Source organism: Lepisosteus oculatus, chromosome 12 (assembly GCF_040954835.1).
Source record: "Lepisosteus oculatus isolate fLepOcu1 chromosome 12, fLepOcu1.hap2, whole genome shotgun sequence".
In the NCBI taxonomy this organism is placed as follows: domain Eukaryota; kingdom Metazoa; phylum Chordata; class Actinopteri; order Semionotiformes; family Lepisosteidae; genus Lepisosteus; species Lepisosteus oculatus.
In genome coordinates, this window is record NC_090707.1 from 5,407,116 (window position 1) to 5,422,811 (window position 15,696).

Sequence of the window (15,696 nt, forward strand, 5' to 3'; positions counted from 1 at the left end):
TGTTGTTTCCTTCAACCTTAGAGTAATTCTACCTCTAAAAATAAATAAAATACCATAAAAAGTGTTTTTCTTACTTACACCCAACCCACTTGTGTGCTTTAAATCTACCATAGTGCTGACCATTTTTTTAGATATTTGAAGTTGGCTTGAATTCATGCTTTTGATTAACAAGAAATGTCAAAACATCTCAAAAAGCAAACTTTCAAACTGAGCTAAGAATAAAACTCTATACTTTATGAGGAATGTCTAGACACATGTCTTGCTTTGTGTGCACTTGCATATTTCTTTAAATAGTCATTTTATTATTATTTTTTTACATTTTTGTCTCAAATAAAATCCTTCAGGCACTGATATGATAGATTCCAACACAGTGCCATGAACTCTGTGTAACATGTGGAGTGCATAAATCACTTCATTAAATGGGTCTGAGACACCCTAATAATAGCAATAATTGTGAGCAATCTCCTTGTGTTTACTGTACCAGTGGGGACCATGCTTGGCTTTTTATCTTTCCTGAGGCTGATCATGATAGTCCACAACAAAATGCTTTTCCATGTCCTGTTGTTGTGCGAAAAGCCAGTCTGAATTTGGTGCATTGAGATTGTGACCTCGTTGAGGATCGGTGGGGGATGGGAGGCCAAAAGACACTGTTAGCAACCCTCCCTGAATGCATTAATGATAGGTCAGTGCCAGTGAAAACAAGAAAAGTTCAAAGGGAAGACCCAGGAGCAAAGCAGGCCCCATTTGGGGAAACATGCTCCACACCATACAGCACTGTCTGACAGTACTGAAGAGGGCTAAAGAATATCATTGTTCTTTTTCCCTTTTTCTTCAGTCTCCAACCCTTGCAATTCTCAAACTCTAGCTCGTTCTGAAACTCCCATTACATCCTAAGTAAGCTGCATGCATAGATATGCACTGACCAGTCTATACAGTATTTCACAATTGCTGGAAATAATTGTTTCTTGGTTTTCCTGGCATTTGGTGAAGCATACATTAGTTTATTTGGTTAATCACAAATGTTTCTTTTTATTGCACTGTAACTGCCAATAGTTCAAACTGAAATTAACCTTTATATGCATATAATCACAAGAAGTCTGATGACATTTGTTGGCCAGTCATTACTACTGAATATTAGCGTTTTGCCTAAAATACCTCCTTACAGTCAGTGGGGCTCAATGAACATTATATCATAAGATAGCTGCTGTAGTCTGATAAATGCTGAAATGTTCACCAAACACACATGTGTCAGTTTTAAGTGCATATTAGGAAGGAGGTTAATAGAATGGGTTAGTGAAGCTTTTTATTGGTATTGCTTCAAGGTCATTGCTTAACATTTCCTTTTTCAGAATATTTTTCATCTGCCAGCATTAAGACCTGATGACTTTAGTTTGAATTCACACCCCCCCCCACCACCCCCAATATTATAGCATTACCCTTGAAAGACATGCATTTTTCTTCTTGTATTCAAGGTCAGTAGGTGATAACATGTTTCAGAACTGATAAGTAGCAATGTCATTTAAAATAAGAGACATTGGTTTTATAGGCTGGGAACATTTGGAAGTTAATGACACATATTTTCAGATATAGCTGAAGAGGCGCAGGATGTGTTTCAGAACCAAACAAAAAAGAGATATTCACATATTCACGCTGAAAACAATAGATCTAAGTAGCTCCTTACCGAGTTCAAGGCAATGATGTCACAATGGTCCTAGAGCAGCTACTTGCACTAAACCGATCACCATAGAAACAAACACAACCGTCCTTTGTGAATTTCACCTCTTTTTACATTTTGTTTGGTTCTGCCCCGAAGATAGTTAATGAGAAGGAAAAACACTGAATTATAATATAATACTTCATAACGAAGGCATGTACTGTATTTCTGAAGACTTCGGGGGATGACTGCATTCTCGACCACTGTAGGAAGGACTTTCTTCCATAAATAGAAAGATAACAACGTCATTAAAAAAACACCAATTCTTTCCATTGCGAGAACTTTCTTCCTGTTATTCCTTTGGGAAAATTGGAAGGCCCAACTTCGTCCAAATTCAGAGGCCTGAGGTTTTACCAACATCAAAAATAAAACTCAATGCAAAATAAATTGCAGCTTAAACGTTTGAATCCCCTCCACCCCCTTAAAAAATGAACGAAGTTAACCTTTTTTTAACCGCATCATTTAACCTCTGCTTACATTCTTCTTTTCTTTGGTTATACATTTTTTCAAACAGAAATCGGAAAGTTTATGTAGCAAAAGCGAACACCGTGTGCAAATGAAGGGATCTGTTGAAAGGCAAGAAACTCAACTGTAAAAAAATCTAAAATCAGCAAAAAAGAAAACATAGTATTGCACCGAATGCTGTCTTTGACACCTTGTCTCTCAGCTGCTTGGCAGTTTTACTTAGGCAACTGGTTTTTGCAAGTTTATTTCTTCTGAGCATCTCTCAGCACCGCTCTTTCAGATGTAAGCAGGCTGCTCATCAAGACATGACTCTAATGGGACATGACAGGAGTGGATTATCAGCAAAACGATATTATGAAGTCGATATTGCTCTGTAGGGGTTCAATAATTGCATTAGCGTGTGGGACAAAGATCACAAAGCAGTTGCACTTATTGTCCCTCTCGCAACAAAGCTCGTCCTGTTTTCAGCACCAGAGAGGGGTTAGATCAGATGCAACAAACAAACGACGTTTGCCCTGGGATACTGATGTCTCTCCCAGGGCTTCCTAAAACCATATTAAAAACCTGACAGCAAGCCAAGTAGGACCCATGCAACACAAAAACAGGAACTAAAGGAAAACAACTCAATTCTACTGAAGAATTGGAGAGTGAAAGAAACAAAGCTCATGTTTTATAGCTTAGCTCTTTTTAGTGTTTTACCTGGCGCCAAGCTGACATCAATGTAGGAGAAGTAGGAGATCTATGTTGAGCAGCTCTATACTGAAGCTCAGTTTGGGTTTTTCTGCGCTGCTAAATCCCATAGGTCATGTGAAAAATTCTTTTACTTACTGTATTTCTCCTAACATGAAAAACCATGATGAATCTTTCAGCTCATGACATGCACGCATTGTTTGCTGAAAACCAATAGTTTTGCTCCATTTTTTATAACCCACGTCTTATTAGTGGCGAACGTCAATCTACATTAATACTGTAGGTTAAACAAAAACTTTTCAGATTTATAAAATATTAGAAAAGGCAATATTCTTAGATAATGTCTCTCTGTACAATATACTTAGCACTGCCTCTGTCTGTGTAGTCCAATTGATATCCACTTGCCCTTTGTTTTACAGTATATTAATTTTAATGTAAATGCAAATGTGTCAGGTGCGATTTAATCTTTCCTTATAAGAGTCTATATAACCCCACTTTCGCAAGCTCCACCTCTCACCTTTCTCAGGGACTGTTCTCTCCCAGCAGTGGAAAACCTTGCTGGCTGCTTGTGCAACCATGTGTTTCAAAACAGCAAAATCTGTAATTTCTACTCTTCATGGTGTAATGAGCACCGCATAATGAGTTCAGCAGATTAGACACCAGGTTCCACTGAAAGAGGGTCTCTGTGAAATAGTGGGCTGAGGAATTACTACTTGTTGGTGCTGTGTTAAAATCTGAACAGTGCTGGGCTGTTTCATATTTCAGAGGACAGACTGCTCTGCCTGAATCACAGCGATGGCACAGTGATTGCCTGCGTGTGGTTTTCCAGGTTTTCTGGGTCAAACATTTTCTGGTTTGGAATGGCCTTCTCTCAATCCATCCTTCCTAATTTTCTTATATTCTTGGAATTTACTGTTTCTTTAATGATGGCTATTGACAACTATTTACAGTACTTTTAACATTATTGCTCCTTTGTCTTAAAACTTAATCACATAGGCATGCAGATATTTTTTGAATGGTACAGAACTGACATATAGTTTCTAAAGGCAGTATAATACAGTATGTTTGTGCCCTTTTTCTGTCTTCTGTGTGAATGTTTTTTTTTCAAATGAATTAAAAACAAAGTTGTAAAGCACCTGTTATAGAAATTAAATACTGTAATATAGAACCTTAGGGTTTTTTTTGGTCACACCTGATGGAAATGTATTTTTACATTGGGAAATGGGATTTTAGTCGGCATTATTCTTCAATCTTTGGGATAGAATGAGTTCAATTTGAAAAAGTTAAATTTTAAAATGTTATGGGATTCAAACCTGACAATTAATTTTTTAATGATAATATAGCGCACAGTTTTCATAATAATCTGAAATAATAATATCAAATAATGTATTGAAAATAATGTTTAAGAATTCTTTGTGTATTTAATGAGGTTTTTAATACTGCTTGTTTATGAGGCAGACTTGTTTTGCCACTTTATGAACAGTTTACTGACAGAAAACACCGCGTCATCTGGCCTGGGGGGAATTTTACAGTCTTTGGTAAAGTGGGTAAAAATGTCTTCAGTACCAGCCTGAGAGACTGATGCTTTGAATATAGTTAAGACTATTTGAAAACAAACACCGATTACGTTTTGAACAGAACTTTCTGTACCGAAGGCTTAAGGATGGATAGTGATGTGTCTGTTGGGGGAAATTAGCGTGTTTTTGTTTTCTTTTTTCGGAAATTACCCAGGAGACACCCTTTTGCCTTCGCTCTGCTTCACTTCTACAAATTGTTAATCTGATTAGTGTAATAGTTCATTTAGTACATTAGCGGCAACAAATGTTTAGCAAAGTGTCTGTGATTGGGTGGCTGGGAGTGCTTTCCTTTTAAATTGAGCACAGTATCCAGGAGCCTTTTAATTTCACCTCCCCGAGTGCCTCCCCTTTTCACAGTCGCCCTATTCTGAAGAGACAATAGAAACATACCCTTCCCCCTCTGAATGCTGGCTTCTCTAACCCCTGCTGCAGGCTCAGATTTGTCAGAGGCATTCATTTGAGACTGATTATGATTGCAGCAGATGGGCTGGATTCGACAGCCGATCCCAGGCAGTTTTCTTAGGGCTGGGAATTAATAGGCCCAGTCGCAGGATCGCACACGGAGTAGCAGTCATACGCTCCTGAGCTGCTCCGAGCTTCCCTCCCAGAGGAAAGTGCCACCTTCAAAGCCAGCGGCCCTCCCCAAACACATGTTAAATGTCCCACAGCCTGAGAAAGGCTCTGAAGCACAACAGGCAGAGCGAGCCAGGGAGAGAGCGAGTGGGAGAGAGAGAAAGAGAGAGCGAATAAGAGAGTAAGGGCGAGGAGAGAGAGAGAGACTGTGGTGTTTTGCAGCAAGCACAGCTTTGAGCTGCAGTGTGGATGGAAAGTTTATCAACTCCAGGATCTCTTGTTTGCGGCTGCTGCTGCCACTACTGGAATTGCGTGTAGGATTATCATGGCTGTTATCTGAAGATCCTCATCCAGCAGGATGTACAGTCAGAGGCAGGGTAAGCAACTTGGCTGCCGAAATGCCTCTCAATTTTTGTCCTCCTTGTACGTCTATGATAAGAACACATCTACTTTTGCTCTTTATTGATAGATGCAAAATGATTGATGTGCATGCAGGCACTCTCCTCAGGTACAGTGGGGATCCGGATCTTCACCTGTTTGTTTATGCTTTTTCATTGTTTTGTGAAGAGGCAGGCTGCTTCTGGTGAAACGTGCTGCAAACTTACAAATAGATGCAAATTCATTTGTGCCACACAGAATTTCTCACTCTGCCACAGGGGACGAGAGAACTGAAATGTAAAATTTGTATTTGGGAAGGCTTTTGAGGAACAGCTCCTGCTGTTTTTGAACTTCAGGTCCACAGTCATTTTAAACACGTCTTTTTCACAGGAGACACTTGCATGTGCAAGGGATCATAAGCCTTCGAAAGGCTCATTATTTAGTTGTGTAAGGGTGGGAAAACAATTGTGTGCCCTGTTGCTATTAGCAACTGCAAGGGCTGAATTACTGCATGGATCTAAGCCGCTTAATGATGATTGATGTTACCAAATATGATAGATAGTTTTAGGAGAGCCAAGACAGATATTAAAGCTTTGTCTTTACGGATAATTTATCCAAATCGATTAAGATGTTATCTTCAGGTTGATTTTTCTTCAGCATTCCCTATGATCTGATATGGAGTGGTTGTCTGTGATTATGCATACATACTGCTGTTGCAACAGATAAACCAAGCCATTCACATGAGTTCATTCATACCCTTAGCCAGTTGAAAGAGACCTGCCCCTTTAGTGCCAATTTAGTGCCATTGTGGAAACAGTGGCCAGGGTTTTGTTGAGTATTGAAATTGAGTATGGGAAGCAGGAGCATCAGTTTAGGATACTGTCCCTGATGTGGCAGCTCATTTCTGGCCTACCACTTTAAAAAGCTGCTTATCTGTAAAGTGGATTTGAATGCACCATCCTGGCATTGGAATCTGTGTGCTCTGTTTTACTCTATTTCCAAAGCTTCTGTGTGGCAGCTGCTATTTTATTGAGTACGTGACTGTTTGCTTAAATGTACTGCTGATGAGGAGGGAGTATTCAGTGGAGTTAACTTCCCTCCCTGTGCCTAGAGAGAGTGCTCGCAGGAAGCTAATGTGTTTTGACTGCATTTGGAAGAGAGTTATTAAAAGCAGGGAAATGAATCTGAAGTTTTGTTTAAGAGAATAATCGAGCTACAAGATTTTTCATTACATAATTGAGATGAGAACAAAAATAAATTCTCATCAGTTTACTTTACCCATTGGCTGGCGAAGATAAAGTTTCTTTCTTTTTTTAAAAAAGAACAAATGTCACTTACAGGCAGAGTAAATGAAAGGAAAATAAAGGACAGGTATTTCTTTTATATCAAAGTTTTACATTTTAATATGTTCTTTTACGCATTGTCATCTTAGCAGGAAAATATATTGTACCTTTCAAGATGAGCTGTTTATGAGGTGCTGGCATTATTGTTATTCTTGGACTGTCACATTCTCGTTTTAAAGTCTTCCTGCTAATCCTTAAAAAAAGATAAGTAAGGAAGTATACCCATGTGGAGACATGTGGTCATGTGGAATTTTATGGAGAGAGAATCATTACCAATCTCTAACACTTAAAAGTGGAAATAAGCACAACCGTGTGGCTTTCATCAAACAAAAAGCTTTTGTGTTTTTCCCCTGTGATGTGGCATGTTTGACACACATCTGATGTTTGAATGAATAGAACAAAAACTGCATTTGGCTGGCAATGTGAGTAGTGCATGCATTTGTGAGTCCGAGAAACGAATGTATTTTCAGAACGATAAATTGCAAACCTTAAAGTGTTGCTTAAATAAAAATAATATAATTTAGTAGCAGAGTAAAATAATGTAATGTTTTGATGGAGAACACATACACATGCACATACTGTATATATAAGTACTGTACAGTATATACAGTATGTATATTTCAGTCTTGCCCTATAACAGGAAGTATCGTGGGAACTCCTTGCTCCCCTGCTTTGAGCTGCGGCCCCAGTGTACAGTCTGTTACACTCTGTTTGGAGACTTGCGTTAATTGACCATTATTGCATTTTAGTTCATGCTTCCCAGAGATTGGGGCTAAGAGGTCAAATGAAATTACTTGGGAATGTCAAAAAGTAACATGCTGAGTTTGTAGGATGTGGCCTGGAATGAAGTATTGCAAAGCTTTCCTGCTTATTTTTAATGCAATGCTGTCAGTTATGGATATGCAGTGCAGTAGCCAAAGGTTATTGGCTCATTCGTGAGCTTTGCTAACTTCAATTGGATTTCAAAAGAGCGTCTTAATGAATAATTACCATAAAATCCCTAACAAAGTAATTGACATCCCTTTCAATGTTCTGTAAAATATTCATCTCCAGTATTCCAAACATACTGAGTTGATGGGTCCAATATCAAGATAATGTTATTAAGCTATTAAACTGTGATGTGGTATTATGTGATATTATTTACTGCGGGTTCTCACATGACAGAAAATAATACAACCTGTGTTGTTGAAGTATTTGCTTGTAATCAGAGTGTTTCAGGACACTGTCTGTTAAGCATAATTTCAGTTCTTTTGACTTCATTATTTGATACAAAAGTATGAACAACTTGTCTTTTTTTAATGATGTAAGGAGATTTGCTGGGTAACGATTAATAAGTTTGTTTCCCACTACCATTATTAGTTTGCTTCAATGCAAAACATTATGCTTGACCTTGTCTAACTGCAACTGTTTCCAAATATTTTGTGTTTTATTTTTGAACTATTGCCTTTTCTATAATTGCTGATGTTTGTTTTCAAGGTCCAGGCTATTCTGCACCAATATAATTAGCTGGGTTATTTTAAATTAAATATTATGACACTTATTCAATAATCAATTAAACGTATAAGCAAGGTCTCAAATTTAATTTAACTTTTTTTTATTCCTGCTAAGACGTTTGTGCCTTAGTTGTTCGAAAGTAACAACAACAACAACAACAACAACAACAACAACAACAACAACAACAACAACAACAACAACAACAACAACAACAACAATAATAATAATAATAATAATAATAATACTGTTACATTGGGTTTGTAATTGAAGTTTAAAGCTGATAGGGGTTTATTTTTATTTAATAGGCATTCCACACATATATTAATGTAAATTAAAATTCAGACTTTATAAATAAACTCAGAACAATAGTTATGTCCTTTTTGTTTCAAATACACATACATTGCTTAACATTTAGTCAGCCTTGAAAAAGACTTAACATGGTTGCCAGTTTTAGGATTTCATTCTTATATTATAATACGCATAATATGAAATGCCTCTCTGTTGGGTTCCTCATTGTCTTAAGGTCACAGTTATAGAGAGAATACGTGGCATCATCAATAATACTTCATCATGATTTTGATGAGTTACCAATCCAGGACAGGGGTAAGAAGAGACTTCAGCTCTGTAAGTCTGCCTAGTTCGTGACCTGTGAAAATGGCTTTAAATTGTATCCCTGTACTTTTCTTGTGAGCAGTTTGTAGTCTGCATTGGAAATACTCTGCTGTATGTAATTATGTTCAGCTGTGTGTATTAATACCACCACTGTAATTTTATGTTTGATTCAGCAGCTGAGTATATCAGTGCATCTCAGTTAAAATGAATTTGAATGATATATTCTCGTTTAGTGCAATGTACATGTGTACTGAACACAAAGTACTTTGGCACAAAACAATTATAATATTTCTTGTTTTATGTCTTCTTAGAACTGTACAAAATATCTTTAAAATATCTTTACAAAATGTGTACTTTTTTCAACCAGTAAAATTGCGGTCAAAGCAAGGGTTCATGAATGTTGACGTACAGTATGAACCTACTGTACCTGCACTGAAATGCATTCTAAAAGAGTACATTGGAAGAAAGAGAAAAAATGGCTTGTAAGATAAGATAAGATCACTTTATTGGCCACATACAATTTCTCGTATTAGGAATTTGTCTTTTCGCACACCCCAACTTGCTCTCCATGAGACACACAGAACTCCCTAATCATCTGTTTTTGTTCCTTAGTTGGAACTTGAATGAGAAGTCATTCATCTCTTTCTGCAAGTTGAAACAACACATGTTGCAACTGTGTCTCTGAGCAAGACACTGTAGCACATCAGTCAAAAGCAATGAGCTCATGCTTACAGACCTTCAAATACCACTATAGGGTAAGTCAGTGAGTGGCATAGAGACGATTCTGGGCTACTGCAGAAGAGAGAAGTTTCAATATAATGTTTAGTGAAACTCTAGGCAACCTAAAAGCAATTATTTGGAGGAAAAATGTTTGTTTTTTACTCTTTAAAACTGAATGTGTTAAATTGACAACATAAATTGGACCTTGTTTATTCACAGAGATCACAAGGATTCTTTGTGCCTGCTAAGATTCAGTAGCCATATACATCTTCCAGAATATGTTTGACAAGACATATAGAACATGATATTAAAAATATGGAAACGGTTACTGAAAATGTCATTATTGAATAAAAATGAGTGAGATTTCCAAGTATCTTTGTTATAGATTTGGCAAATGTTTTTTTGAATTTGTGTGTTATGCCCAAAATCTTAAATATTTTTATACCTTTACTTTCCAAAAAGTGTGTAAGGCCGTTAAATAGTTTATTTTAAAAAGATCCAGTGCCTTCGGTGTGAAAGAGGAGGGATCTGTGTACTTGACACATTCCACTGCTATCCAGTTGTAGGTTGCTAGGTTTCTGAATGAATGAAATCTTTCACTGCTTTTAAAATTCCAGACTGAAATAAAAATACATTTTAAAACATTTAAGTCTCTCATTAACCAGAGGTTGTACCTTTAAATATTTCCACTTGTGCTTTACATTAATCATGTTTTACCATGGATGTTGAACACTAAAAGCATGCCTGCTTGGATTTAGTTTTGCCTTTAAGAATTAGTGCTCACTGGTTAGGGGTTTGAGTCTTCATATAAAGATTGGCATTTATTATAGGACATTGCATTTGGACACAACAATATGCTAAGACTTGCTCATTTTGGGAGGTGAATGTTAGCATGGCATGATTATAGATTTGCCATGTTTTTATCAAAAACATTCTGGCCCAGCTGCTGTAAGTCTAGCTTTCTATGTTCAATCTTTTTACAGGTTTCAGAATTAAATTAAATTAAATAAGACGGCACACCTTCTTTAATTAGTCTTTTGGCTTTAACATCAAAATCAATCTATAAATCTCTTCTATAAAAGTATATTATTGAAAATGCTGTATTTGACAGTAAGGGCAATGTCCATGTCTTTGTTATGAAATTATTTTGTGACTTGCTGTTTGCTATGCATGCTCACACAAAGAGGAATATGCTATAGTATAAAGTGTGTATGAAAGACCATATAACAAAGGTGGGCTTGCATTGATAAAACAATTAAGTGAAGTAACTTCAGAGCATCTCATTTTCTGATAACTAATATGTAAAAAATGTCATTATGTTTGAAAATGAAGAATGTTGATGACCTGATATACAGTATTACATACTGTAACTGGTGTGATTTAAACTAAAAGGTATGACAGTCTTTGTTTAGGTTCATTATTTTAAAGAAATCTTTATTTCTACAGTGGTGATAGTTTTGTCAACTAAACATTAGTAAATTAGTACATTATTTTTTACAAGGGAAAGAAACATTTTTTTTTTACTTTTGCCAGACTACAGAATATGCTATTAGTAAATTAATTCTAAATCTGTGTAATATACAGCTTTCTGTTCATCAGATCATTATTATTTTATTTACTATTGTATGTTATTTTAAAACAACAGAGACAGCAGAGAGTTGCTATGATTTTTATATCATATACTGTAAAAACAAGTTCTACAAACATTTGTTATCCAATTTCACGTAGTGTGGGTCATGTAACCCATTTTGAAGAGCCAAGATTTTAGTAATAAAGATTCATGACTGTGGTCACCTACAATGACACAGGAAAAAATAAAGGGACGTTTTTGTTTGGTTTTTCTCTGCCAGGAATATAGTTTATTCTACCAGTCAGGGAAGCAATGGCTTGTGTTTGGATTTCTGTGGTTGAATGTGGCAGGACTAATTAATAAATGTGTCACCATGCAGACATGGCAGTAGTAAACTATGGGTTCTCTGTAGTAGAAATCCAAAATTTCATCTGTGTAACTTGAAGAGAGGGAGATTCGGGAAGGAAAGAATGTGTTCCAGTTCAATGGAGCTGACTGTAATAGTGAAACACGCCATACATGTTGATAATCTTATCTCATGGTTCTGTGATGGGGCACAGCCACACATTTTTTCTCAGTGCTGAGTCTGTTCTAATCTCATAGATTGTAGTTTTAAACATTTGGTGGAGGAGAGGCTTATTCAGATAAGACGAAAATGATGCTTTCTCTTGGCCTCCATTTTTAAATCTATCAAATAAATATTGAGTGATCACTAAATCATAGCAAACGTTAGTCACATAACTCTTTCTGCTGCTTTTGTGAACATTCAGGCCTTGTGTTGTTAGGGGTAAATACCCAAATATGCAACTTTAACACAGTTTAATAAGAACAGGCACATACTGTTTAAATGCATATTTTGAAGGGTCAGTGACTATTTTTACGTTTACCAATAAATTGTAAGATCAGTTTTCTTTTGCAGTCAGTAGCAGTGTGATCTGCCACATGGCAGTGCACAATGTTTTTACAGGTGCTTCCCAAAATCTTACAGACCTAAAAAGGAAATATAATCTGTTAAAATTGATACAGACAGAATAATTGAAATGCGGAAGGTACCGTATATTAGCCTTTAGTTCTCCAAAGTCAGTGTCTGGAATTGTTGCAACTTTCTCAAGCCTGTGTTTGACATTCCATTATCCTTTCAGGGGTGCATACAGTATACAGCACTGGAATGGGAGCAGCAGCATCACTCACTGTATAATGCATTTTATCTCTAGCATTTGTTTAATTAAATTGCAACAGTAGCGTTTGTTCCTGAAATATGGAGACTATTGTCTGTGCATAGTGATTAGAAAACAATCACTATCAGCCCTCTCAGTGGTGTGGAGGAAGACTGTGGCAAACTGAGCCTTGAGAGAAAGTAGCGGTTTAATGTTATGTGCCACACATGGAAAAGAGCCAATTGGCCACAGTAGATAGTTTCCATAGCTACTGCCCCGAACTGGAAAAATATGCTGCCACAGCAGTTTTTCCTTTATACCTTTCTTCTTCCCACACTGGTTTACACAGAGAATTATTATTTTTTAATTGTGTGAGTTAATTTGATGATGGTCAGGAGACTCTCAGAGGGCACTGTGCGTTGTTCTCAGACAGCAGTGTTTTCGCTAGGGCCACAAAGAATACACAGTGTGTACATGTTTGGCGAAAGGTGGTTTAGTCTCTGACAGCTATAGGGAGGATACTCCTTGTCAGAGTTTGCTTCTTGGAGCCATACAATGGACATCTCCTGCACTTTCTCCATAGCAAAGACTGCTGTCTTGTATACCATCTCGTCTTGTCTTTACTGTATGATTTTCAAAATCCACCTGGACTTGCGTTATAAACTGATGTTGTTGCCGGTCCTGTTTCTACCTGCTTGTAAGAGGCAGTTAATGGGTGGGGAAAGTGTAACACAGGCATTTATTCCGCATATTCTAGTTTAACATGAGGTGTGTTTACCTTGGCAATCCACCTGATCATGCTTATTAAATGGGTATATTATAATTTTGTAATAAAAAATAAGAATTAAGAGGAGTTTATATACAGAAGTTCAGGAGCAAGTTAAATTTCTAATCTTGCCCATTTTTACTCTCTTACATACTGTATAAACATCCTGAGTATCCTTTACATGCATCTTTTCTTGCAGTCAGTGTTTGCTCTTGCCAGAGGTGGCCCTTACCTTCCAATTCTCCGTCATTCCCGCCAGTTCCTGCAGCAATGGGAGCTGTCCCTCAGCTCCAACCCTATCATCTCCTCCTGCTCATCAACTTTTCAAGCATAACTGGACCCAGCGATCCGACTACTGTTCTCCTTCTACAAGTCCAGCTGGCGAGCCGCCATTTCTCCCCCTCGAACGAGCAGCTCTTCAACCTCCAACCCTGACTCCTCCATTTTCCGTGGAAACAATCAGCACCCTGCAGGTGCCATGAGGTCTGCTCTTCTTTTCAAGCTCCTTCTGATGCCGTCTCCGCTCCCTGGAACTCTGGAACAACTCCACAAACATTTCTGTTTCCCCCCGACTTCCCTTTATCCATAACCCCTTCTTTGTATTCTCTCTCCATTCGTCTCTCTACCATTTACGCCCTTAGGCACACCACCACCTGCACCTCCTGCTCCAGCCTGTTACGGAGTCTTGTCTCTTCTCCTTCACCAGTCCTTCTTGCCCGGTGTCCCTGTGGGAGCCCAGCCCCTAACAGTCACCCTACTCTGTGGGTGTGAGCACACAGAGTCAGTCTGTGTCGGATCAGGGCTCCTCGCTCAAAGTCCTTGCCACCACCACTACCTGGGCTACGATGGGTTAACTCCTCCTCATCCACCTTCCCGACTAGCCGCCTCTCCCCCCCCCAACATTAATCCTCTCCTGTGTACCATACTCATACTCGCCCTCAAGCATGGTTTCACTCTAGCCACCATTTGGTTGGCCCTGCCTGAAATCCACCCTCAATCGTTTAGTTGTAGAAAATTGACCAGACAGTACAGAACGCTCACTGTCCATTGGGTACTTCAAGCTCTACTTTTAGTCTTACAAATCTCTTATTACTTACTTTGCTTTTCTGAGTCTGTCCTTGGGTTCGTTCGTGGATAAGCGTCAGCAAGAGGTAACTCCCCACCAGCTGCTACCCCACCTCTGTGCTTGGCTAATCAAAGTTGACCACAGAACCAGCCGCTTCAGCTTATACCTTTTAGCTCAGACACAGCATCGTTCACAACTTTGTGGAATACTAGTCACTGCCATCAAGTCCTGGGTTGGTGTTCCTCCAAAGCCTACCCTTTCATTTCTTCCAGGAGAGCTATGCCAAATATTAGTAAGCTAACCCTATTAATTCTGTCGTTGCATTCATTAGAATTTGACCAAGCTGCTAGACTTGAAATACAAGTACAACAAATACAACAGGATTTCAGATACTGAAAAGATACGGTTGATGCAATGAACACTTAACTTTATATTAATATTTTAAAGTGTTTTCCATCCTTGTGTCCAAAACTCAAAGTCTATATGAGTTGAAATTTCAGCTGAGACTCTAGTGCTTTAGTTTTGCACTGAATGCCCAGGAGGTTCATGCTCTAATCAAAAGGGAACATTTAGCACCATCTTCTCTAAAGCTTAACAATTATATATTTTATTTATACAGTAAGCCATGAACCACAAATGGAATGCTTCTGTTTTACTGAATTCCAGTTTAGGTCTTTTCATTTCCTTTTGTTGTTTTACTGACAAAATTAATACCACACAGTCCTCTTTGCTGTGTACTGGCAAATGAGCTGAGGACAAGAGACTGGAGCTTCAGTCCAAAAGGAACAAACATACAGTGTGAATGGAGATGGGTGTCAATACATATGGCAAACACATGCTAGAGCCATTGTGGATCTCAGATTTTTGATGGGTTGTGTTGGGAACTTAAAGCTTTGCAATAAGTCTCCAAAGCTTTGCACGTTAGCCTCTTGTGAACTTGATATTCAATTGCACATCCCAGCTGGAGAATGAGGGTTTTAAAGTGACAAATTGATAGAAATATCACATTACTTTCTTCATACAAGCTCCCTTTTGATTAAACACATTGCTTATGTCCTACAAAGTTATTTTCTGTTGTTGTATTCCTTATTTTGTTTCTGCAAGAAAACTCTGTTTTACATAACATGACATTTACAGTTGAAAGGCTGTGCAATTATTTGTGCCAGTTTCATCTGATTATTTCATCCAAGTGTCCTGAGTCTCAACACTAAAATGTGCATGCTACCACAGAAGACACTGTGGACAGATACAGATATATTTATCTTATTAAACATTAACAATTTTTAGACAGCCTATTAAATGTTTTGACAGTCTCATAGTCATAATTACCAGAGCACTTTGTTTTGATCTTTTGATATTGGCAATCAATATTAGAAAATGGAAAAATGACACATTGATTAATATTCCCTGTACTTATTGGTCTGTCTTAAGATGTTTCGCCTTTCAGAAATTGATTGTCTTTGAGAATCTGGGTGCTGTTCTCCCCAAGTTGAAAAATGTATTCATTTACTTTTGAAAACTCATTAAAGGTACTGTAGTATTTAATAATTTTATGACAACCTACAACCGGC

At 37.7% G+C, this 15,696-nt stretch overlaps 1 protein-coding gene across 3 annotated transcripts in view; it reads left to right on the plus strand.

Moving 5' to 3' along the window:
• Nucleotides 1-4,904: 4,904 nt before the first annotated feature.
• Nucleotides 4,905-15,696, plus strand: part of LOC102692698 (nck-associated protein 5) — a 150,133-nt gene continuing 139,341 nt past the window's right edge. For 2 of the 3 annotated variants that reach the window (XM_015358337.2, XM_069196267.1), the window contains exon 1: nt 4,909-5,396. The gene's annotated coding sequence lies outside the window, so the exon portion shown is untranslated. Of the gene's footprint in view, nt 5,397-15,696 lie in introns of all 3 variants that reach the window. The other variant, XM_069196268.1, reaches the window with a different exon arrangement.